This window comes from Kogia breviceps, chromosome 2, assembly GCF_026419965.1.
Source record: "Kogia breviceps isolate mKogBre1 chromosome 2, mKogBre1 haplotype 1, whole genome shotgun sequence".
NCBI classification, from domain to species: Eukaryota; Metazoa; Chordata; class Mammalia; order Artiodactyla; family Physeteridae; genus Kogia; species Kogia breviceps.
Window position 1 is genome coordinate 156,248,885 of NC_081311.1, and position 26,474 is coordinate 156,275,358.

General features: G+C 35.0%; 1 protein-coding gene across 13 annotated transcripts in view; it reads left to right on the plus strand.

Annotated features, from left to right (window-relative positions):
• GULP1 (GULP PTB domain containing engulfment adaptor 1) overlaps positions 1-26,474 on the plus strand; it is a 262,224-nt gene that overhangs the window by 102,883 nt on the left and 132,867 nt on the right. For 2 of the 13 annotated variants that reach the window (XM_059052327.2, XM_067026441.1), the window contains exon 3: positions 6,437-6,521. The exons of 9 other annotated variants lie outside the window; for them this stretch is intronic. The gene's annotated coding sequence lies outside the window, so the exon portion shown is untranslated. Of the gene's footprint in view, positions 1-6,436; positions 6,522-6,598; positions 6,659-26,474 lie in introns of all 13 variants that reach the window. 2 more of the 13 variants (XM_067026442.1, XM_067026435.1) reach the window with 2 other exon arrangements.

Here is a 26,474-nt window from a genome sequence, read left to right on the forward strand (position 1 = left end):
GCACATTTGGGGGACTTTTTTTTAAAGACTATAGCATGAAGGCTACTATGATTTCTGTATCTCAGGGCCAGCTAACATGATCTCAGATAAAATCTATTTGATCTAAGTAATAAGGCAACTTTATCTCAGAAGACTGCAGGACTCTGTACATCCATCTGTGAAATGTAGCCCAGATACTGAAAAGTTTAATGATAATTCCTGGGAGTTGGGTTTTTGAAGAGTCCCATGATAATTTGGGGGAATGTGACATTTATTCTTCTGACCTAGCAAATTTCAAAGAAAAGTATGTTAGATGAAATGTTAATGTCTGTCTAAATCCTTTGTCAGTGTAGAGCAAATCAGAGAAAAAAGTTGTTTGCAATTGGAGAAGAAAGAATAAAGAACCTGGAACATGACCTTAGAAAAGAAAGAGTAGTTGAATAGGGGTGAATTAAAGCTGAAGCTGATTCCAGTCTTCTGATTTCCAGTCCATCTCTTCTATCAGGAGACTAAAAAGCACAAGATTGTTAAGACCCTGAAAGGACTTTCCAATTGAGTTCTGAAAATGAGTGTTACAGTAAGAATTAAAGGAAAATGTTACCTAACTCAGGTTTGGCTGCTCGTTGCTCAAGAATACAATACTGAGAGACAAGTGGTAGGCAAAAGGAAAGATAGCTTTGTTGAGGAAGCCAGTAATCTTGGGATGAAGGTGGACTCATGTCCCAAAGAACCAACTCCCAATTTGCCAGGTTTGGCTGAGAGATTACATAGGGAAAAGAAAGGGCTACAAGCTGGAGAGGGGGCAATCTTGTCTTTTCAGAGATGATGTCTTGGTCACATGATTCCAGGTAGCCATCAAGTCTTGCTTGCAGCTGGAACATTATCTAAATCAGAAATCTCTGGCTAGCTAGTCCTGAAAAGCCAGAAATAAGGGACAAAGACAAAGGTGAAGCAGATAGAACTAATCTTCAGTCTTGATAGGCATCATCAGCTTTTTCCATTAGCAGAAAACTAAGCTAAGTTAGTGGTGGTCTAGGGTAGAAGTCAGGTATGATAAGCATAAAGTCACAGCCATATCATAAGTAAGAAATAGAGTTGGAATAATGCTGAGGAGATGAGAGTCCCTAGTTACAGTCTTACTGCCTCAGTTACAAAAATACATTCATTATTTCAAAATTCCTCAAGGTAACATGGAATGAGTGCAACCACTCTCAGTTAAAAGTGAATTTCTTGGTTTGCAAAGTGATACAACTCAATCAAGATGCCCCAGTGCTCTATTTTAGAACACAAAGCCCTATTCCAGGAATCTTTTGCCCATCCTGTGACTAATTAATAATGTTAATTATGAAAAAGGAAGGAAAGATATAAGCATCTAGAATAAAATGAGAAATATACTTTTAAAATTTTATTGAATTTATATTTCCAGTGGTTTTTTTTTAACTTTTATTTTTTGTAAGCATTATTTTCACTCTTTTAAATGAAATTCTTTCTATGTAGCTTTTCTCTTCTCATCCTTACTTCTCTCTCTCTCCTCTTTTTCCCTTTCTTTCTTCTGTTCTTCCTTTGAGAGATCTTTTTGGGGTGATGAAAATGTTCTGCATAAATGTAATTAGATTATGGTGATGGTTGCACAACTTGGTAAATATTCTAAAAACCACTTAATTGTGTATTTTAAATGAGTGAGCTCTATGGCATGTAAATTATATACATATACATTTCACTTTTTTACAAAGGGAAATGCCAACCAGAGGTTAACTAAGGCGACTGGACTGGAGTAAGTAAAGTACAAGGACACTGGGTCTTTTCTCAGATTGATTACAACAAATCACAAGGCGAGATGTTGAGTTTTAGGACTCAGTTGGTAAGTCTGTTCAGGTCATAACAATCTTGCTTTTTTTAGTCTTGAGATGGAAGAGATGGACTGACAATCAGAAAATCAGCATCAGTTGCAGCTTTCATTCACCTATATCAATTTGTGGACTTTGTATACTATATCGTGGGAAGGGAGACTGTCAGTGATAATTCAGAGACAGGATTTGCCATTTATGAAGACAAGCCATGGTACGGCAAGCTCTTGAATATATTCAATTGAAAGATGAATAAAAAGCACACAAAACAAGCATGACATTTACTGCATTTAATCAGATATAGTTGGGTAAATATATACATATATATCTTTAAATTGATGGATTAATTGATTGATTTTTGGCTGCATTGGGTCTTCGTTGCTTTGCACTGGCTTTCTCTAGTTGTGGCAAGTGAGGGCTATTCTTCATTGCGGTGCACAGGCTTCTCATTGTGGTGGCTTCTGTTGTGGCAGAGCATGGGCTCTAGGCATGCAGGCTTCAGTAGTTGTGGCACGTGGCTCAGTAGTTGTGGCTTGCAGGCTCTAGAGGTCAGGCTCAGTAGTTGTGGCACACAGGCTTAGTTGCTCTGCAGCATGTGGGATCTTCCCGGACCAGGGCTCGAACCCATGTCCCCTGCATTGGCAGGCAGATTCTTACCATTGCGCCACCGGGGAAGTCCTGGGTAAATATATTTAAACATTTATTTCTAAAGTCTGGTAAGCTTTATTCATTTTCAGGTAAATGCCAGATCACAATGGTGAAGACTGAGTTTTGGAAAAAGTATTATAATTTATGTTTTTGAAAAAGTTTTGGGTGCCCAGAAAATATTTTTTGTCTACATCAGGAAATTTTTCAAAATACTTAACAGTTAAACTCCATTTTAAAACTTGGACAGTGAGAATCTAGCAAATTCAAATATGTGTGAAATAATACAAATACAAGGTTGTTTTCTTTTCATTGTTCTGTAAAGCAGAGTCAATTTGGTTGTTTTTGTTGTTTCATCTCACTCATGACAGGAAATTCCTTTTCCTGTTATCTCTTATGGTATAATGTGGCTGCTTTTTAATGACTGTGAGTGCTTCTCAGCCAACCCTGGGAGCTTTTAAAGCATGGCTCGTTGGATTATAAAGGATTGTTGTTTTGTTACATTTGCTCAAACTAACGCTATTAACTAGAATTACCCAATAGTTTCTTTACACTTACTTACTTTCTTTACTTTCTGTGCCAGAAATTGCCTACACACTCTAAATTATGGGAATAGTTTAGGTGATCTTTGTTAGCAGCAAGGAAGATGCATTTTAAGTTTTTTTTCCCAGTGGTAACTATATACTATAATTTATTCTAATTAGTTAAAAGTAGCAAAAAATACATTACTATAGAAAGTCTAGAGAATTAGTTCTTATTTATTCAACTATGCTATCATTTGAAAAACTATTTTCACTTCATTTTAAAACGCTATTCCTATGTAAAACATGAGTGTATCCAATCTGAATGGAAGTCTGACATCATGGGAAAAATTGTTTAAAATGAGAATTCAAAAGATCCTTATTGATTATCTGGTCTCACCTCCTCATTGACAAAGAGCAGATTTGTTCTTTTAAGGAGGAACTTTTATTTCCACCATTTAAAACTTTTGAATCAGTCACAGTCATTAATAACTTTGGTAGCCCTACCTATGTAAAAATTATGAAATTTAAAATATGTGAAGTCCAAACTAACAGAGTTTATATTTTAACTTGGAATATTTGTGTGTTTATGTGTGCATGCGCATGTGTGTGTGTGTGTTGTGGTGTGTGTGTGTTTTGTGTTTACAGAGGGACTTAGGAGTTAATACAATGATAAAATGTCAATATGCCAAAATATATTTTTTCTTTCAGAACATTTTTACTAAAATTTCAGACTAAAAACATGAAGGTTTATCATCACCAGTCTTTTAAAAAATTTTATTTAGTTTTTAAAATTATTTATCTATTTAAATTTTTATTGGAGTATAGTTGATTTATAATATTGTGTTAGTTTCAGGTATACAGCAAAGTAAATTAGTTATACATATACATATATCCATTCTTTTTCAGATTCTTTTCCCATGTTGGTTATTACAGATTATTGAGTAGATTTCCCTGTGCTATACAGTAGGTCCTTGTTGGTTATCTATTTTATTTTATTATTATTATTTTTTACATCTTTATTGGAGTATAATTGCTTTAAAATGTTGTGTTAGTTTCTGCTGTATAACAAAGTGAATCAGCTATACATATATATATATCCTCATATCCCTTCCCTCTTGTGTCTCCCTTCCACCCTCCCTATCCCACCCCTCTACGTGGTCACAAAGCACCGAGCTGATCTCCCTGTGCTATGCAGCTGCTTCCCACTAGCTATCTATTTTACATTTGGTAGTGTATATATGTCCATGCCACTCTCTCACCTCGTCCCAGCTTACCCTTCCCCCTTCCTGTGTCTTCAAGTCCATTCTCTACATCTGCGTCTTTATTCCTGTCCTGCCCCTAGGTTCTTCAGAACCATTTTTTAAATTTAGATTCCATATACATGTATTAGCATACAGTATTTGTTTTTCTCTTTCTGACTTACTTTCCTCTGTATGACAGACTCTAGGTCCATCTACCTCACTACAAATAACTCAATTTCGTTTCTTTTTATGGCTGAGTAATATTCCCATTGTATATATGTGCCACATCTTCTTTATCCATTTATCCATTTATCTGTCAGTGGACACCTAGGTTGCTTCCATGTCCTGGCTATTGTAAATAGTGCTGCAATGAACATTGTGGTACATGACTCTTTTTGAATTATATATGTTTTGAATTATATATACCCTTTTCTCAGGGTATATGCCCAGTAGTGGGATTGCTGGGTCGTATGGTAGTTCTATTTTAAGATTTTTAAGGAGTATCCATACTGTTCTCCATAGTGGCTGTACCAATTTACATTCCCACCAACAGTGCAAGAGGGTTCCCTTTTCTCCACACCCTCTCCAGCATTCATTGTTTGTAAATTTTTTGATGATGGCCATTTTGACCGGTGTGAGGTCATACCTTATTGTAGTTTTGATTTAAAATTCTTTAATTATTAGTGATGTTGAGCATCCCTTCATGTGTTTGTGGGCAATCTGTATATCATCACCAGCCTTTTGTTGTTGGTATTTCCATCCACTCATTCATCAATCAATTAATTTTTTTTGTTTGTTTCATATGTGGCAGGTTTGGGGTTAAAACCATAAAGAAGGCATAGCTTTTGCATTTGAGAATCTTTTTGGTTTAATAGAGTGAAAGTATGTATAAATTAGTAATTTCAAATAGTGTGACAGAGAATATATGGAGACTTGTATGGAGGGAGTGGCCATCTTTTTGGGAGTGGAGCACTCAAATACATGCTTAATATGGGAAAAAGCTTTACAGGCAGAGGGACAGGTAGAGCTGCAGTAATGGAAGTACGAAGGACTTAGCAGGAGAATGGAAAAATCACATCTTCATTTTTAGAAATATAACTCTAGCTACTTTTTGCTTTCATATGGAAAAACACCTCAAGTACAGCTAAGTAGCTGTTCTTTGTTTTTATTCAAAAGTGAAGTGTTGAACCTCCTTCATATTTTCTTTATTTTTAAAATATTTCTCATGTCAAAAAATTCAAAATTAAAAAAAATCATTCACAATATAGATAAACATTGAATAACCTCTAGACATACTGTTATTTTCTTGACCTTTTCATTTCTCTTTAAGTTTATTTTTTTATCCATCATGTATTGTACCCTTTAAATATTGTATTTATTCCTCTCAAAATTCTCTGAATTCCTTTTAATACTTCAGTCCCGAATTCATCAGGTTTTATTTGAAGTGTTAATTAGTGATAAATTTAACTTGGAATTAGTTCTTATCAATGGCCTTTGGAAACAATAAATTTAGCCATAGTAATTGGTTAATTTCTAAGAATAAATTCAGTTGTCGTGCTTGTACAAATATGTATGTATGTGTATATATACACATGTACATATATATTACACATACAATACACACACCTACCACCCATACACATAACTTGCATATGATTTCTCTGTATATATATATATAAATATATACATATACTCATAAATTCATTCCTGGAACTAAATGATAGGCCATTCCTTCAACCTTTTCCTACACTTAAATAGCCTTTGTCGGTTTGATGTTTTATTTGTTGTTTGGCAAACATGAAACTTAAAAGTAGAACTTAGTTTAGATTTGCTTTTCACTTTATATTATGAAGCTCTGATGTATTTTCTAATTAGTTGAATATGTGCACATCTATTTAAAGTAAATAAGCATTCAAATTAAATAGAGATTTTAGTAAAATATTATTAATCGGTTCTAAACTCAGGCAGGAATTTTGATTTAGGAAAAAAAAACCCTGTAGCACATTAAAAAGAAATTTTCTCAACTGTTACTGAAAATACCTTTTTCTTTCCTAAGCCTTTTCCAGGACACACAGGTTACAGGATGTAATAAGACTCTCTTTCTTACTGTGACTACATGAGAGCAGTGGAGTTTCTCTTGCCTGTGCTAATTAGAGGCACTGACCCTATAGAGGCACTATTTATTTCTATGCTGCTTCAGTTTCCAGACCCCTGGACTCCTCAAACATCTCTTTGACCTCCTTTCTGAGAAGTACTGCCTAGAAGATGAGCTGTTCACAAATCAGGTAGAGATTCAGGTTAATCTTTAGTACTATATGGTCTGCTTTTCAAAAGTCAAGCATGGATGGCTTCTTTTCCTTAGCTGTTTCCAGTTTATTCACTGCTCCTGAGGATGAAAAAAGTCAAGTTCTACCAGCTGAAGGTGAGTTTTTGAGAAACTCTATTTGTTTATAATTGTGCCCTGCTTTTCTGTAGCACTACACTCAAAGAGCCCAGTAAAGTATAGATAATTTTTATCCCATTTTAAAGATGAGGAAATATCTTTATTCCTTTAAAACTGTTGTATGTGTTTGTAGAAACAATTTATTTCTACTTTATAGCCCTAATGAAAGATATTAAATTCCAGACAATATGTGGTTTAGCCTTGGCCATATAGGTAATGAAAATGAGAATTAGAACCAGTTTTAACCTAATCCTAAGGTAGTATTCTTTTTGCTGCGCAATGCTGCGTACACCCTTATGTCTCTTTCATTAGTTTTAAATAAAACAATAGAGTCTTCCAAAAATTCCATGTCTATGACCTGATTGCATTTTAAGAGTACTACTTCCTGTAAAACATACTCTTTTAGAAATTCCTGAGAAAGAATTATTTTAAATTTTAAAAATGTGATGAAAAACAAAATTTCTGTGCTAATCAGTATTTTTGAGCTCCATATAATTTTAGTAACTAAAAAGTCAGTTAAAGGTATTATTGTGAAAAATTTAACATGTCAAAATCATTTTCATTATGAGTTAACAGAAATATAAATGTTCATGAATTAACATTTTAAAATGGATAAAGTTGAAAATAGCACTTTAAAAATTTCTTTTTACTTACTTTCAGACTTCCATCATGTTTCTATTTTTAAAAATATATATGTATGTATTATGTTTATATGTATATATGTATATGCATATACACACAATATATATGTATATGTATGTGTGTGTACTTGAGTTTCAGTCTTGAAAATACACCTTCTTTACAGTCAGGTCTATCTGCCTCATTTCAGGATATTTTGGTATTTCATTAGCTACAGGTATTAAAAAATAATCGTGTCTTCTTAAATGTGCAGCTATTGGAGGAATCATTCTCCGGCCTTGTGATTGAAATCTTTCTGTTGAATTAGGTGGTCAAATGTAAAGTTGAGTAGCTGAGATTGTTATTTGAATTGATAGCAAAGAGGACTACTAACTAGCAACATATGAAATATACCTATTAAAAATTGTGACTCTTTTAATCCTTTAGAATTTTTACAAGTGTAAATTTTATAATATAAAAAATACTTTATCAAAATTACTAATATCAGTTGAATTGAATTCACTATAATAGTTGTAAATTGTTTTTAATTTTTATTATGAAAAATTTCAGACGTGCAGAGTTCACGGTAGTGTAATGAACCCTCATGTATCTCTCACCCACCTTCAGCAATTTCCATGCATGGCCATTCTGTTCATCCGTATGTTTTTCCTTACCCCTCTCCTAGTATTATTTTGATGCAAATTCCAACATTCTCTAATTTCATCCATGAGTACTTCTGTGTGAATCTCTAAAAGATAAAACCATTTTAAATGTAATTGCTATGCCGTTATGACATGAAAATAATAATTCTTTAATAACATCAATAGCTAGCCGTGTTTAAATTCACAGTTGTCTGATAAACATCATAGTGTTTTCAATTTGCTTGTTTTAAATATAACCTATAATCCTAACAAGTCCATAATTTACAATTTTTCATGTGTCTTTTCAGTATCATTTAATCAGTAATTTTCTCCTTCATCTTTCTTTCTTTTCCCCCCCATATAACAAATAAATGTTGAAGAAGCCTGGTCCTTTTTGCTGTAGAGTTTCTCACCATCTGAATTTTAATGATGGCATCCCTGTGGAGTAGTTTAACATGTTCCTCAGTACTCTGAATTTTCTGTAAAATGTTAATGATACAGATTTTGATCAGAATCAGGTGTGATTTTCTTTTGGCAAATCTGTCTCCTAGTGGTGTAGTGTTCTTTCATCAGGAGTTACATAACATTTGCTTGTTTTTCTTGTTTGATTTTAAGTAGCCACTGATGCTCAATGGCTCCACTAATTTATTAGGGATTGAAAATGAATGTTCCAGTTCTATCATTACTTTTACAGTTACTAGCAGGATACTTCTAAAGAAAAAACTGCCCTTCATCTACTATTGTGTTAACTAATGAAATAGTTTACATAGGAAAGTCAAGATAAATGATTGGTTCTTTCCTTTTATTTGCTGGCTCTCAAAATAATGAATTTGTTTTCTAGCATTTTTCAATGTTGAGAGATGAATTATCCTTTCTTATTCTTATTAGCTCATGAATTTAGACATATTTGACATGTTTCAATCAATTTCAGTTATTATTCTAATTGATGATGAATTTTCCATTGGAACCTTTTCAAATTTATACTTAGACTATGTACAGTTCCTGTCCCAGACATTGAATCAGCCATTTGTCCAAGGAACTTTGGTTCTTTAGTGGGAAGTACTATTTTTCAAGACCAAAACTTGGGTGCCAGAGTGCTGCTCATTGCTACTGGAGTTGGTTGTTTCTAACCTTTCAATATTCCTTTTTTTTTTAAAGATAAAAATAGGTCTTGAGTTTACACTGATTGTTCCAGTTTGAAATCAGGACTGTAGAGCTTTTACTTAACTATTTCTGTTTCACATATGTATCTTCTTTCACTTGCATTAAGAATCCCAGTTCTCAATACCAATGAAGACAATAGAATATAACGTTATTCATTGTTATCCCACTTTATAGACAAAAGAGACTCAGAGTCACAATTCCAATACTATCTCACTTATATGATTACTGAGTTTAAATTTTGTTTTCACTTCCTTTTGTCCTTGGAAGATATTAGGTCAGATTATCTTAGATAATCTTAGAGATATTAGGTCAGATTATTCTGTTTTAGAGTCACATGAAATAACTCTTATCTGTATAGTTATACTACCAACTGGATACATATTTAGGATCATATTTTTCATTTTATTTTCTATTTTCAGAAATAGAAATAGACACCACCACATGGTGTCTGTATGTCCCAATACAGGTGATCATTTTCTCAACTTTTTAAATATGGTATCTGCCTTATTTCTCTTCTGTAAAGTTTGGCAATCAGTAGTTTTATGCAAATGAGTAATTAATATTTGGAAGAGATATTTTAAAACCTTGTGAATAACTTGATCTACATCAAATTTCACCTATTAGTTTTAGCACTGATTACCCTTAATTAGTTATTGCTGTGATGGTTGCCAAATGATGGCTTTTTAATTCTGTCATTCCTTCTATGTTGGCATTCTACTATAAAGTACAATTTTCCTTTCTGTAACGTATGTATTTGATTGGCCAAAAAGTTCGTTCAGGTTTTTTCCATAAGACGTTATGAAAAACCCAAATGAACTTTTTGGCTAAACCAATAATTATTTATAGCATTATTGACTCATGACTCCTATTTTATTCAATGGTTTATAATACATTACTATCATTATTTATGTTCTTTAAATTGTCTCAATGGTAACCCTTTAGGCTCTTGTGTCACTCTGACATACCTCCATCATTCTTTGAGCACTTTTTTGCTTTTTGAGCAGAAGAGGTTCGGGTTCATCTTGTACTTTCTCTGCCTCAGCCCTGGTGTCAGTCATTTCTCCAAGGCCTGCCAACACTGCCCTTGACAAAGAACACACAAGAAGTGGCTGGCTGGTCCCAGGTCAGCTTGGTCAACATGTCTGTTTAGTCCTGAGTAAGCCCCTGGGCTAGATTGAGTCCTGGCTCTATGAACCATTCATTTTATTATATGTTTTGTTTTAATCTCTTGTTTTCCTATGATGAGCAATATCTGATCTCTTCTCTCCCTTCTCATTAACTCCAGCATCTGACTCAGAGTAACAGTCTTTATTTTGCTGTTTATGTATAAAATACAATTAGCAAGCTCATTCTACTTTTTACATAATTTCCATGGTTACATCCATTTTTGATACTGTCCTTTATCAGTATTGCACATTATATGTTCTACCCTGTACTCATCATTTCTTCTTGGTTTTACATATGAATATATATATATATATATTTTTAAATTTGACTTATTTTTTGAGATGAAATTCACAACATGAAAATAACTATTTTAAAGTGTGCAGTTCAGTGGTATTTAGTCCATTCACAGTGTTCTTTAAACACAGTCTCTATCTAGTTACAAAACATTTTCATTGCCCTAAAAGAAAACCCCATGCCTAGTAAGCAGTCAGTCCTCATTCCTACCTCCTCCCAGCACCTGGCCACCACCAAGTTGCTTTCTGATTTACTCTTTCTAGATATTTCAAAGAAATGGGATCATATAATATCTGGCTTTTAGTGTCTGATTTCTCTCCCTTTAGTATAATGTTTTTGGAGATTCATCCACATCGTAGCATATCCTAATACTTCAGTCCTTTTAATGGCTAAATAATATTCCATTGTGTATATATAGCACATTTTTGTTTAACCATTCATCCATTAATGAACATTTAGGTTGTTTACACCTTTTGATTATTGTAAATAGTGCTGTTATGAGCATTTGCGATAAGTATTTGAGTACTTTTTTCAGTTCTTTTGAGTCAATTCCTGGATCATGGGGTAATGCTATGTTTAACTTTTAAGGAACAGCCAAACTGTTCCATAGTGGTTGCATCATTTTACATTCCCACCAGCAGTGTCTACACACTCACAAACACTTGTTATTATCTGTTTTTTAAAAATTATTATTATAGTGATTCTAGTGAGTGTGAAATGGTATCTCATGGTTTCAATTTGCATTTCCCTAATGATTAATGATGTTGAGCATCTTTTCATGTTCTTGTTGGCCATTGGTATATCTTTGGAGAAATGTCTTTTCAAGTCCTTTGACCATTTTTAATTGGGTTGTTTGCCTTTTTGTTGTTTGAGTTGTAAATGTTCTTTATATAGTGAAGATATATTTAGTGTTCACCACTAGCCTTATGTAATTGTTTCTCTTGTTAGTTTGGCTGCCTGAAGGTGATACTTTAGGAAGAGCTGATAGGAATGTTTCCTTAGTTCTCACATGCTGACAACAGTTGGTCTACACCTTAATATTTCAAAGGTATTTGCTTGATCTAAAATCATTAGTTCCCATTTTCCTTTCTTCAGTTGTCTTCTGCCATTAGCATTGTTGTTAAAACTTTGATTTTAGTCTGACTTTTTTCTCTTTATAGTGCCTTGGAGTTTTTGCCTACAATCTCAAAGTTTTTTTTTTTTTTTTTTTTTCTTTCACTCTAAATTTTACTGGAATTTGACTAGAATGTGTCTTGTTGGTCATTTTGGTGACTTTGCCCAAGTATACAATGTAATATTCATATGCACATATTTTTAAACAGTTTTTTCCTTTTTAGTTAAGTTTTTTTTTTTTTTTTTTTAATTTTAGTATTCATTCTGTCCCATTGTTTTGGCTGTCTCCTTTGAGGACTCATTATATGTTGGGTTATTTTTTCTGCATTCTATATTTATAGACTTCCTCTCAAATCCTTTGTATCTCTTTCTTCATTTCTTTGTTTTATACTTAAAAAATTCTTCCTATTTTTATCTTTTAGTTCTTTATAGCACTATAAAGACTGTGTTTTCATTTGTCTGGTTTAGTTTTTCCTTCTGAAATTACTTTTTTCATTTATTTCTAAATTTTCTGAGTTTTGTCACCTAATTTTTGAGTTTTCCTAATTTTTATTCTGTTGTTTCTCAGGTCTTCTGTTATTTTCTTAATTTATTTTGGCTTATTTTGAAAAATTAGGCTAGAGTTTTAATTTGATTTGTTGGCAAGTCTTTTGGCATACTTTCATTGCTTATAATGATATTCTCTTCTCATATTCTTTTATATTTTTATTACAATTTTATGAGATTCTAATACAATTTCTTTTCATTTAAAAATTTTTGGCATGAGATTAGGTTTGCTGAAAGTTTGAACAAAAGTAGTGGCTTACAATGTCTCTTCTAGCTTCATAACACTAAAATTCTCTCTTCTGTGGATAGCTTCATACTTTCAGATTCTGGCCTTGTCTTCTCCCCTAAGTTTTTCTGGACTTTTTCTTTAGTCACCATTATTTCGGTTTTTCTCAGTTTGTTTCTCTTCCCAGAAGTTATCTTTATGGGAGGCTTTAATGGGTAGCCTTTTGAAATTCATAGCACCCAGCTTGCTCTGACCATTTTGGACCTTAACCCAAATCTCTTGCCCACCGCAGTGAGTTGGAATGGAAAATTCCCTCTCAATGACTGCAGCTCTCACTGAGAGCCTGTTGGCTATTTTGGTGTGTTAAATCACCTTTTGATTTCCTTTATTTTCTCCTTCACAGATGCTGATACCATGAGTGTCTCTGGCTGTCCATTGTTTATCCTCACTGAGTTGCATTATGATATTCTCAGAGACAGCTCATGTATTCATTTTCTATGTCTTGTAACAAATGTTGTGCTGTATAAAACACTTTACTGCTTGAAGCTATAGTCATTTGTTTCCGCACAGTTTTTGTGTGTCAGAAGTCCCATAGACTTCCTTGGCTGGGTCCTCTGCTTAGGGTATCGCAAGGCTGAAATTAAGATGTTGGCTGGATTTTGTTCTCATCAGTAGACTCGACTAGAGAAGAATCTGCTTCCAAGGCTTCTTGGGTTTTTGTCAGAATTCATTTTCTTGTAGCTGTACAATTCATGGCTAAGCCAGTTAAGGAGAGTCAAAGTCTGTTCTTCTTAGAGTATCCAGTTTGAGGGGAAGGCTGTGCTCTCTTCATGAGCAGTTCACAGCATGGCTCTTTGCTTCTTCAAGGCCAAAAGGAGAGAGTCTCTTTCTTCAGAAAGAGCTCAGTCCCTCTTTTAAGGGCTCACACTTGATTAAGCCAGGTCCACCCAGGATAATTTCTTTTTTGATTAACTTAAAAAAGTCAAATTAAGGTTTGGGGACCTTAATTGTATCTGCAAAATCCTTCCACCTTTATTACCTAATGTAATCCTGAGAGTGATACCCATTATACTCACAAGTCCTACCCATATTCAATGGGAAAGATTTAAAGGGTATGTATTAACAGGCAAGAATCTTGGGGACATCTTAAAATTCTGCCCATCACATTTTGTCACATAATTTTGTTGTAGATTTTGTTCCTAGATTTTTCATTTTGCTCTGTTGATTGTACTTTTTTTATGAAGGAATTCACAAACTATCCACCATTATCACCTTTTCCAAATATCCTATAAGTAAATTTTTATGCTAACAAAATTAAATATGAGATAATATAATAACAAAAGACACTATGACATCATAGGTATGATCTTCCTATTTTATCAAAGTGTAGGTACTTAAGGCCTCATCATTTTACTTTGGGATTACCTTCCTCATGAATTTAGACTCTTCTCACGAGCACCCATCATAAAAACATTTTCAAGCCTTTCCTTTTTTGTAGTAGTTGGTATATTTTACTGTCTTTTTTCTTTGACCAGTGGTTTCCAAAGTGGGACACATGAATTACTATAGGGAATTTAAGGAGAAAAAAAAATTAAAAATTTTAATCAAAATCAATTTTTATCTCATACTTTTTGATTTCTGTTTTTAGATATATTTCATAATATCTTAATATTGAGAAAGTATATACATTTAATTTTTAAATTAAATATATATGTATATATTAATTTGTACATGTGTTGGGGCACACGCTCAAGCATTTTCTACACATAGTCTTCATAAAGAAAACATTTTGAAAACTACTTTTTTGATCATGAAGTACTTCAAGAGGGGCTATATACTTCTATTTCTAGCTGTATATCCTTAGTTCTTGGCATATAGGTAAGAACACAATAAGATTTGGCCAGTCTGCAGTAAAAATAACAAGTCTTACTACTTATCTGGACCACAGCATTATTCATCATAGACTTACCTTCTTTTATCAGATTTACCTTACCAGTTCTACCAGGATGACTCTTCTAAGATATCCTTGTTTTTAATATGTGAAAACCACCTTTGAGTTATATTTTTCATATTATGCATAAATATCTATTAACTGATTGGACAAGTATTATGAGGCAATGTCTCTGAATCTTTTATAGAAATGTAGAAAATATGCTTTCCAGGTTACATTTTGTTCCCCAAGAAAGATGAGCATTAAGAGCTAAATTTATTGATTCTTTTTGAAACTGTTCTTCAGGCCTCTTTAAAATTCAGAGCCCACATGATCTAACTGGCAGTTGCACATATCAAGTTAGAATTGATTATACATTGGTATCATCTGTTTGTTCTATTTAGAGGTGAAATAGCATTTCTTTTTCCACTTTGGCTTCCATATTTGCTTGGCACTCAAAGTGCTTGGAGTTGTAAGTTACACAGCACAAAAGACAAAGGAGAATTAAAAAAAAATAACTCTTCAAAAGAATATTTAGCAGTTCTGAGATCAAAGGTCATCTATTAGCATCTTGTATCTTATTATCCAAAAGCAGGTATTAATTCCCCAGATGCACACAGCATGGTGCCTGTATATCAACTGTGAAACAAACGTACTTTCTGGTTATCAAAAAATGTTTTGTTGTTGTGTTTTTGCCCCCCTAAGTGAAGGATTTAAAATTAAACTTCAATTTATATGGGTATTTTTGATGATTTGTTAAATTTTATAATCATTACATTTAATCCACTTTAAATAAAAATATTTTATTATTTCAAGAAAATAAAATTATTTTAACTAAAAGCAAAAGGTTTGCAGATTGATACCGGAAGCTAAGACTTAGGTATTAATTTGTTCTGTCAGTTGATAAATGTAAAAAAACGTAAAGTAGGAAATAAAATCTCAACAATTTAAACATTGGCTAATATAGAAGGATTTTTTAGGCAGTCTATAAATTAGATTTTATTAACACAAATGTAGCTGAATCTGCTAGGTAATCTAATGAATTGTGTAATCTTTGTAACTTTAATAACACTGATATGAATATTTTTAAATATTACGATGACTGTACTCCATAGTACTTCATAGACCAAGTCAGGAAGGGATCAAACCGACATGAAAAGTAAGCATCATGCATATTTAAGATGTCACACTCTCTGGTTTTTGTGGTTAGAGAAAAGAAAAGTGGGACATGAGCTGCATTGCCACCCAGCCTCTTCTTTTGTTCTAATTGGAACTAGCCTCAGGCATGAAGAAAGGAACAGAAACAGGGGCTTTTGCTTTAAGATTATTTTTTTATAAGTGTTCTTCCATATCAGTAGTAATATTAGTACAGAACTGTAAAATATAATTGCTTAGAAAGTATCCAAAAGAGAAACCTTGACTCACAATATACCCCCAAATTTGCTCCTCACTCATTTTTCTCCTTGAAGATCCTACAGATCGCTGATAACTCACCTTCTCTCAAATCTGCTCTATTCCACAATCCATCTGTTAGTAAGAACTTATGGCTCCATCCTCAAAATATATGCACAATTTGACCAATTTTTACTTCTGTGTGGCTAACTCAGAACAAACTACCTTTCTTTGTCATTTTCACCAGGCCCCCTACTTGGCCTCCCTGCTTCCATGCTTATACCATGCACCCTCCCCTCAATGGTCTATTTTTCATTTACTGTCAGAGTGATACTTCTGAATAAAAAGTCAAGTTGTATCACCTTTTTTGCCAAATCTTTCCAGTGTCTTCCTATTGTACTTAGAACAGAATCTATACTTCCTACCATGTTTACAAAGCCCTACGGCATCTGGACCTGCTGACCTCCACTCCTACCACTTTCCTTCTTACCTGCAGCCTCTGCATACTGGCTTCCTTGTTATTCTTCAAAATGCCAGGCTTGTTTTTCCCTCTTGGTCTTGTCAGAAATCTCCTCAGCTTACTGCCTCACTTCACCCAGGTCTCTACTTCGAAGTCATCTTACCTTCCCTTTCTAAACCTCCAATCTAAGAACTGTGCTCCATCATATCGGTTTCTAACACTTTACCCTGCCTTAGTTTTTATAGTACTTTTCACTGCCTAAAATTGTTATATATTTATTTTATTACTGTCTCCTCCCCCCCCACCCCCCCCCCCACCAAGAATGTCACGAGAGAAAGGAGTTTGTCTTCTTCAGTTACATCTTCCTAGCATTCAGATCCATGCCTGGAAACAGAGATGGTGCTCAATAAATATTTGTGAAAAGGAAGAAGGAAGGAAGGAAAGGAGGGAAGGGAGGGGAAGAGGGAAGAAAGAGGGGTGATTTCTTCAAGGCCTATTTCATTGTCTTTCTAAAAGGAAAAAAAAACAACTATTTCCTTCTCCTCACAACACATCTGACAACTGATGTGTGAGCTTTTCCACACTAAACAATTCTCCAGTTCTTGGTGGACACCAACTGGATGTCCTCCCATTTAACTAAATTCTGATAACACCTACGTATAGTTAGCACAGATCACACAGGTTAATGGCTCAGTCCCACAAGACTGCCCCCACTTCAGAAGCCAATCACAAGTCCCAGATTTTCACCTGTATTTCTGACCAATTGGCTATAAATTGGGGGTTCCCACAAACCCCTCTTTGGGTTCAATAATTTGCCCATAGAACCCAGGGAAAGAGTCTACTTACTAGTACCAATTTATTAAAAATGGTATTTTAAAGGATACAAATGAGTAGTCAGATGAAGAAATACATATGGTGAGGTCCACAGGAGCATCTGTCTCTGGAGTTTGGGATGCGCCGCCCTCCAGGCACATGGATGCATCTTGTCCACCAACCCAGAAGCTCTCCAAACCCCTTTGTTTAGGGTTTTTATGAGGTTCCATTATGTAGTCATGATTGATTAGATCATTGGTCACTATCATTGAGCTCAATCTCTAACCCCTCTCCCTTCCCCAGAGGTGGGAGGTAGGGCTGAAAGTTCCAGCCCTCTAATCTAATCCTCTGGCAAGGAGCCCCATCCTCCAAGTCACCTGATTAGCATAAACTCAGGTTTGGTAGAAAGGGACTTACTATGAATAACAAAAGACACTCTCCTCATCCCTATCACTCGGAAATATCAAAGGTTTTAGGAGCTCTGTGCCTGGAACCAGGACGAAGACCAAATATACATCTCTTATTATATCAAAATATCATACCCTCTAAGCTGGAATGATCTTCTCTCATATTACTTTATGTACTTGTCTCTCATGTTACTTTTACTCTCTATTATTTATTATTTATATGTATGTACATATTAAATCTTTCCTGGTGGACTGTCATCTCCTTAAAGCTAAGTTCTGCTCTTTTTGATTTGAGTACAGAGTATCACAGGATCTTAATAAGTAGTTGTTTAATGAACAGGTGACACTACACAGCCATACTTAGGTGGGTTTTTGATCAGGTGCCTTCCAAAAGTGAGAATGAACTGTGATGATATTATTATTCTTCCTTTCTGCTCAGTTTCTTCCAATGAGTTTTATTTACTTACATTGTGTTTAAATAAGCTAATCAGGCACAGGCTATTTGAGTGAATTTGGGTAAATTTCAAGCTAATCTAATGTGGATTGACCCCCCCCCCCCATTTCATATACTTAGAAATGTTTGGTAGATATCCAAAAATTGTTTGAGTGCACAGCCAAATTCTGAAGAAAGAAAGGGAAGAGTCATGCTGTGATGGAAGATACGGCCTTGGGCTTGCTCAAAACAAGGTAGCTGACATCCAGCTGCATACATAAAACTTGAGTGTTGCTCCCACTATGAAAGTGAGGTTAAAAAACAAAACAAAACAAAAATGAAAAACCTGTCCACTGATCCAGGTAAGCAGTTTGGACACTTTTGTCTGTACAGGGTCTTGGTTGGGAGAAGAATCATCATCAGGTAATTCATCATCAGCACAATCAGGTAAATCAGGTAATTCATCATCAGCATCATCAGGTAAATCATCATCATCACCACAATCCCTCCATTTATACATATAGTAGATATTCCACAAGTGTTCAAAAATCAAACTGTACTTAAAAGTTTTAGGGGGAGATACTTTTTTTTTTTTAAGGAAACACTAAATTATTTCCTTAAATTAGGACTATAATTAAATTATCAGCTTTAAATTATACTCTTCTCTAAAAACCTTGTCCCACTCCTTTTCATATCCCAAGGGGAACAGATTTATCATCAACTATTGGTGTTCAATAGATGTTTGGAAATGATGGTGAGCTAATAATCTCAACATTCCAGAGAATAAGTAAATTCAGAAAAAGTAAAATTTGAGGTTGGGAAGGGATAGATTTCATGAAGATTAGAGTCTAAAACTCACAATTTTTACTAATGGAGAAATCCTTAGCCCCTCACTTAAAGCACATTTATCATTTTATATGGCATTCTAATCAGCTTAATTCTCCAAGTTCCTGTCAGGTAGCAATTTAGAACCATTAAATTAAAGTTGGGGGGGGGGGTGGGAATCTGTCCTAGAAAATTCTTAAGCAGACAAAGACATACATACAAGAATGTCTTTATAACATTCTTTCTGTATCCCCAAACCAAAAAATATTTATTAAATGGAGTTTGGTTAAACAAATTATATTGTATTTATATGGTGGAATGGTAATTGACCTTTTCCTCCACATCTTTATTGGGGTATAATTGAAAAATAAAAATTGCATATGTTTAATGTGAACAACTTGATTTAATATGTGAATACGTTGTGAAGTGATTACCACAGTCAAGCTAGTTAACACATTCATCACCTCACATAGTAACCACTTTCTTTTAATGGTGAGAACAAATAAGATTTATTCTCTTAGCAAATTTCAATTTTGCAAAACAGTATTATTAACTGTAGTTACCATGCTGTAGATTAGATTCTCAGAACTTATTCAGCTTATAACTGAAAGTTTGTACCCTTGACCAGCATCTCCCCATTTCCCTGACTCCCCAGCTCCTGGCAACCACCATTCTTCTCTCTGTTTCTATGAGTTTTACATTTTTTTAGATTCCACATTAAGTAAGATCATGCAGTATTTATTTTTCTGTGTCAGGCTTATTTCTCCCAGCATAATGTTCTCTAGGTTCATCCATATTGTTACAAATGGCAATGTTTCCTGCTTTTTTATGGCTGAATAATTTTACATTTTATATATATATATATATATATATATATATACACCACATTTTCCTTATCCATTCATCTGGACACTTAGGTTGTTTCTGTATCTTGGCCATTGTGAATAATGTTGCAATGAATGCAAGAGATACCTTGTTTATCTAATATAAGGGTAGCCAGTACTAATCTCTTTTGGTTACTATTTCCATGGAATATTTTTTTCTATCCTTTCACTATCATCTTATGTGTGTTCTTAAAGCTAAGTAAGTCTCTTATAGGTAGCATTTTATTAGATTTTTTTTTAATCCTTTCAACCATTTTGTATTGTTTGATTGGAGAATTTAATCCACATATATCAAAGTGATTAGTTCATTTGTTCTTTTTTTCCTCTCTTTCTGTCTTCCTTTGTGATTTGTTGATAGGGGTTAGAAGCAAGTCACAGGGCTGCTTCAGGGACATGCCTCCTGCCACGTTCCTGGTTGGGTGGGAACGTCTCTAGATTGAGGCAGAGTGGGGCTGAAGCTGGGTCACAAGTCTGCTTCAAGATCCTAAGCTGCACCAAGATCAGTGGGCCTTCCTCCTGGAGCATGGATGCGCTAATTTCCCTGTGCAGTGGTTCTCTGCGCAGGCAGAACAACTCCGAGAAAGCAGCTGAAAGGAGCTGGACCCAGGTTAAAGGGCTGATTTAAGAACCACAGACAAAAAGCCTACCTCTGGGGATACAGAAGGGTGTGTCTCCTGGTGTGTGTGGGGGTGTTCTGGGTAGCCAGGACTGCTTTTGACCTGTGACTGAGAGGGACTGAATGCAAGTTACAGGGACATTTCATGTTCTGCAGTAGAACTGAGGTCAGTGGGCTTGCCTCGGGGCACAGACAAGTGTGTCTCCTACCCCATCACTAGGTGGCAAAACCAGTCCTGGGCTACAGTTGAAAAGAGTAAGAGTAAAAAACACAAACACATGGAGGCTAAACAATATGTTACTAAATAACCAAGAGGTCACTGAAGAAATCAAAGAGGAAATCAAAAAATACCTAGAGACAAATGACAACGAAAACATGACCATCCAAAACCTATGGGATGCAGCAACAGCAGTTCTAAGAAGAAGTTTATAGCAATACTAGCCTATGTCAAGAAACAATAAAAATCTCAAATAAACAATCGAACCTTACACCTAAAGGAACTAGAGAAAGAAGAACAAACAAAACCCAAAGTTAGTAGAAGGAAAGAAGTCATAAAGACCAGAGCAGAAAGAAATGAAATAGAAACAAAGAAAACAATAGCAAAGGTCAATAAAACTAAAAGCTTGTTCTTTGAGAAGATAAACAAAATTGATAAACCTTTAGTCAGACTCATCAAGAAAAGGATGGAGAGGACTCAAATCAATAAAATTAGAAATGAAAAAGGGGAAGTTACAACAGACACCTCAGAAATACAAAGCATCCTAAGAGACTACAACAAACAACTCTATGCCAATAAAATGGACAACCTGGAAGAAATGGACAAATTCTTAGAAAGGTATAAACTTCCAAGACTAAATGAGGAAGAAACAGAAAATATGAACAGACCAATCACAAGTAATGAAATTGAAACTGTGATTAAAAATCTTCCAACATACAAAAGTCCAGGACCAGATGGCTTCACAGGTGAATTCTATCAAACATTTAGAGAAGAGCTAACACCTGTCCTTCTCAAACTCTTCCAAAACATTGCAGAGGAAGGAACACTCCCAAACTCATTCTACGAGGCCATCATCACCCTAATACCAAAACCAGACAAAGATACCACAAAAAAAAATTACAGACCAATATCACTGATGAATACAGGTACAAAAATCCTCAACAAAATACTAGGAAACAGAATCCAACAATATTAAAAGGATCATACACCATGATCAAGTGGGATTTATCCCAGGGATGCAAGGATTCTTCAATATATGCAAATCAATCAATGTGACACATCATATGAACAAACTGAAGAATAAAAACCATATGATCATCTCAATAGATGCAGAAAAAGCTTTTGACAAAATTCAACACCGATTTATGATAAAAACTCTCCAGAAAGTGGGCACAGAGGGAACCTACCTCAACATAATAAAGGCCATAAATGACAAACCCACAGCAAACATCATTCTCAATGGTGAAAAACTGAAAGCATTTCCTCTAAGATCAGGAACTAGACAAGAATGTCCACCCTCATCACTATTATTCAACATAGTTTTGGAAGTCCTCGCCACAGCAATCAGAGAAGAAAAAGAAATAAAAGGAATACAATTGGAAAAGAAGAAATAAAACTGTCACTGTTTGCAGATGACATGATACTATACATAGAAAATTCTAAAGATGCCACCAGAAAACTACTAGAGTTAATCAATAAATTTGGTAAAGTTGCAGGATACAAAATTAATGCACAGAAATATCTTTCATACCTATACACTAACAAATGAATGATCAGGAGAAATTAAGGAAACAATCCCATTCACTATTGCAACAACAAAAAATAAAATACCTAGGTATAAACCTACCTAAGGAGGTAAAAGACCTGTATGCAGAAAACTATAAGACACTGTTGAAAGAAACCAAAGATGACACAAACAGATAGAGAGATATACCATGTTCTTGGATTAGAAGAATCAATTTTGTGAAAATGACTATACTACTCAAAGCAATCTACAGATGCACTGCAATCCCTATCAAACTGCCAATGGCATTTTTCATAGAACTAGAACAAAAAACCTTAAAATTTGTATGGATACAAAAAAGACACCTAATAGCCAAAGCAATCTTGAGGGGAAAAAAAACGGGGCTGGAGGACTCAGGCTCCCTGACTTCAGACTATACTACAAAGCCCCAGTAATCAAGACAATATGGTACTGGCACAAAAACAGAAATATAGATCAATGGAACAGGATAGAAAGCCCAGAGATAAACCCACTCACATATGGTCAACTAATTTATGACAAAGGAGGCAAAGATATGCAATGGAGAAAGACAGCCTCTTCAATAAGTGGTGCTGGGAAAACTGGACAGCTATATGTAAAAGAATGAAATTAGAACACTTGCTAACACCATACACAAAAATAAACTCAAAATGGATTAAATACCTAAATGTAAGACCAGACACTATAAAACTCTTAGAGGAAAACATAGGTAGAACACTCTTTGACATAAATCACAGCAAGATCTTTTTTTTACCCAGCTCCTAGAGTAATGGAAATAAAAACAAAAATAAACAAATGGGACCTAATGAAACTTTAAAGCTTTTGCACAGCAAAGGAAACTATAAACAAGACAAAAAGACAACCCTCAGAATGGGAGAAAATATTTGCAAATGAATCAAGGGACAAAGGAGTAATCTCCAAAATATATGAACAGCTCATGCAGCTCAATTTAAAAAAAACAACAACCCAATAAAAAAATGGTCCGAAGACCTAAATAGACATCTCTCCAAAGAAGACATATAGATGGCCAAGAGGCACATGAAAAGCTGCTCAACATCACTAATTATTAGAGAAATGCAAATCAAAACCACAATGAGGTATCACCTCACACTGGTTAGAATGGGCATCATCAGAAAATCTACAAACAACAAATGCTGGAGAGGAGGTGGAGAGAGGATGTGGAGAAAAGGAAACCCTCTTGCAGTGTTGGTGGGAATGTAAATTGATACAGCCACTATGGAGAACAGTATGGAGGTTCCTTAAAAAACTAAAAGTAGAATTACCATATAACCCAACAATCCCACTACTGGGCATATACCCAGAGAAAACCATAATTCAAAAAGACACATGCACCCCAATGTTCATTGCAGCACTGTTTACAATAGTCAGGTCATGGAAGCAACCGAAATGCCCATCGTCAGACAAATGGATAAAGATGTGGTACATATATACAATGGAACTCAGCCATAAAAGGGAACAAAATTGGGTCATTTGTAGAGACATGGATGGACCTAGAGACTGTCACACAGAGTGAAGTAAATCAGAAAGAGAAAAATAAATATCACATATTAACGCATATATGTGGAATCTAGAAAAATGTTACAGATGAACCAGTTTGCAAGGCAGAAATAGAGACACAGATGTAGAGAACAAATATATGGATGCCAAGGTGGGGAAAGTGGGGGTGGTGGGGTGGTGGTGGGATGAATTGGGAGATTGGGATTGACATGTATACACTGATGTGTATAAAATAGATAACTAATAAGAACCTGCTGTATAAAAAATAAAATTTAAAAAAAGAGCAAGAATCAAGGTTCAAGGCCTTTACAGGGTCTGTGCAGGACTGAGACTGGTAGGCCAACCTCCTGGGACTCAGACAGGTGTGGCTCCTGCCAGTTGTCTAGGAGAGCAGGACTGCTCCCAGCCTGAGGCTGGATCCCGCAGCTCCCAGAAAAGCACTTTTGTCATTGATGGCTGCCAAATTATTGTTGTTGAAGGGGAATATGAGTGGGTGATCTCCTGTCCACCATCTCGCTGATATCACTCAGGCAATAATTGACCTTTAGAGATGTGACAAGTGAAAAAAAGGCTACAAATACACATCCACAAACGTGTGCAAACACAGACTCTGTGTATGTGTGTGTGTTCTGTAACATTCTGCACCAAACTGTTTTCAGTGGTCAGCGTGATCTTCAAGGCATGGCTCTGGGGGGAAGAGACACAGGAAGAAGGGGAGAAGGGGACAGTAGTTAAACTGGGGAGCTGGGTCTTTATCTTTCTGCATCTCTGTATTTTTTGAAATTTTGTAACAGATATGCTATGCAAATTTTGTCATAAAAAACAATAAAGAAAAAGTAGTATATAAAATACTAGAGACAAGCTACATTGAGCTCTGCTTATCAGTAAGGTGATGCAGGAAAACTGTAATGAGATGAGATTGCCTTGCAAAGTAGCATTAGATGATAGGAAAAATAAGTCATTTATATCCTTATTCATTTATGCATAGCCTATATGTATATTTTTTAAAGAGTGCAACCATACATCTAAGAGAATTCAAAAGTGAGGAAATAACACAGAGGGGATAAGCAAAATAAGTGAAACTGAGTTTAACTGGTTTATGAATGCATTTCCTGGAGGTCTAGCATATTTGCTAGAATTGGGCCACAGATAGGATTCTAAGATTTATATAAACCAGAGTAGATAAAGAAATATAAGTCACAGTATTCATTACATAAAAACATATCTATTTTGGGGAAGCTCTAGTAGTCAGTTTGCATTGAGCTGAGTGCAGAGTGGATAACTGCTGAAGCTTCTTTCAAGTCCCTCTCAGTTACCAAACTTAACTGTAGTAAGGTTCCATTTGGAAATTAAGACACTAGCCAGGTTGTTTAAAGACATAAATTACTTGAGAAGTTACTCATGTGGAATACCTCAATCCTCAAGGATAAATGGGGCATTAATGTATTTTGTGCAGAATCACACAAATAGGAATGTATTTTGATACTGTAGTATTTCAACTTTGTAATGACTCCTGTCTTCAATTTACCACCTATGTTGTAGGTTATGGCTACAAATTTTGATTAATGGTAGTGTTCACAAGCTATTTTGTATTATTTTTGCAAGAGTAAGAAGTTATTCAAGACATTTAGACAGAAATGTTATCAACTTGAAAGCAGAACCATTAATAATCATGTACTTCATTACTCAATACTATAAGGACTATTTCTGGTAGAATAAAAGATTAAATTCCACTTATACCCTCATTGGGAATTTCCATTTCTATTGATGACAAGCTGATCAGTGAATCATGATCTATTAATCAGTTCTCAGATGAATGTTGGGCCTTTACTCTGTGCTCAGCATGCTGTTAGGAACTGTAGGAGAAGGGTTGGGGAGAGGGTGAGGTAAGAAGTGGCTTCTACCCTAGGTTGCTTACACAGAGGGCAGATACATTCAAATAGCATTGAAAGCCCTGTTGGGACAGGTGGAGGACGGGGTTGGCACCCTACACATCAAAGTGTGGAGAAGATTATAGTATAACTGAAATCTACATAGCTCATTAATGTTTACAAAATACTTGCCCATATATTTGATCCTTCCAGAATCTCTGTACTTAGAAGAAACCACAAGATTTCTCTTACAGTCTCTTGCATATATGATAAATGATAGCTATATATCAGATCCTCTACAAGCTCTTTTACAATGTTTTAGGTGTACAGCAGAGTGATTCAGTTATACATATATATATATATCTTTTTCAGACCTATTACCTTAATTAAAGTTAACCCAAATGATGATCAGAGAGGCCTGATATTGTCTGGTCCATCTTGAGCCCTGTGCTTTCCATCTTCTGTGGATTGGTTAAATGAGTCAATAAAGACCTTTCTTTTCTTGCTTAAGCTAAAATTGATTATCTTTATTTGCAACTGAAAGAGTTCTGATCGATAGAGCTTTGTAAGTTTAAAATAATGCAACAGATCTAAAATGGCTTCTTCTGTTTACTGAACAAGCAAACATTTTGAATTAGACTTTACAATGATGGGTTGATGGGTTAAGATCACTGGTTTTCAAAAACGTGAAAAATAGCCTTTTAAAAAACTAGGTGAGGCTTCCCTGGTGGTGTAGTGGTTAAGAATCTGCCTGCCAATGCAGGGGACATGGGTTCGAGCCCTGGTCTGGGAAGATCCCCCATGCCGCAGGGCAGCTAAGCCCGTGTGCCACAACTGCTGAGCCCACCTGCTGCAATTGCTGAAGCCCACACGCCTAGAGCCCGTGCTCCGCAACAAGAGAAGCCACCGCAATGAGAAAGAAGCCCATGCATCGCAACAAAGAGTAGCCCCTGCTCGCCACAACTAGAGAAAACCCACACACAGCAACGAAGACCCAACACAGCCAAAAATAAATAAATAAAATAAATTAATTTAAAAAAAATCTAGGTTAAAAATATCAAATGTCAGCTAATAATATTCTTTTATTTTTAGAATGTCAGTAAAATTATTCTTCTAA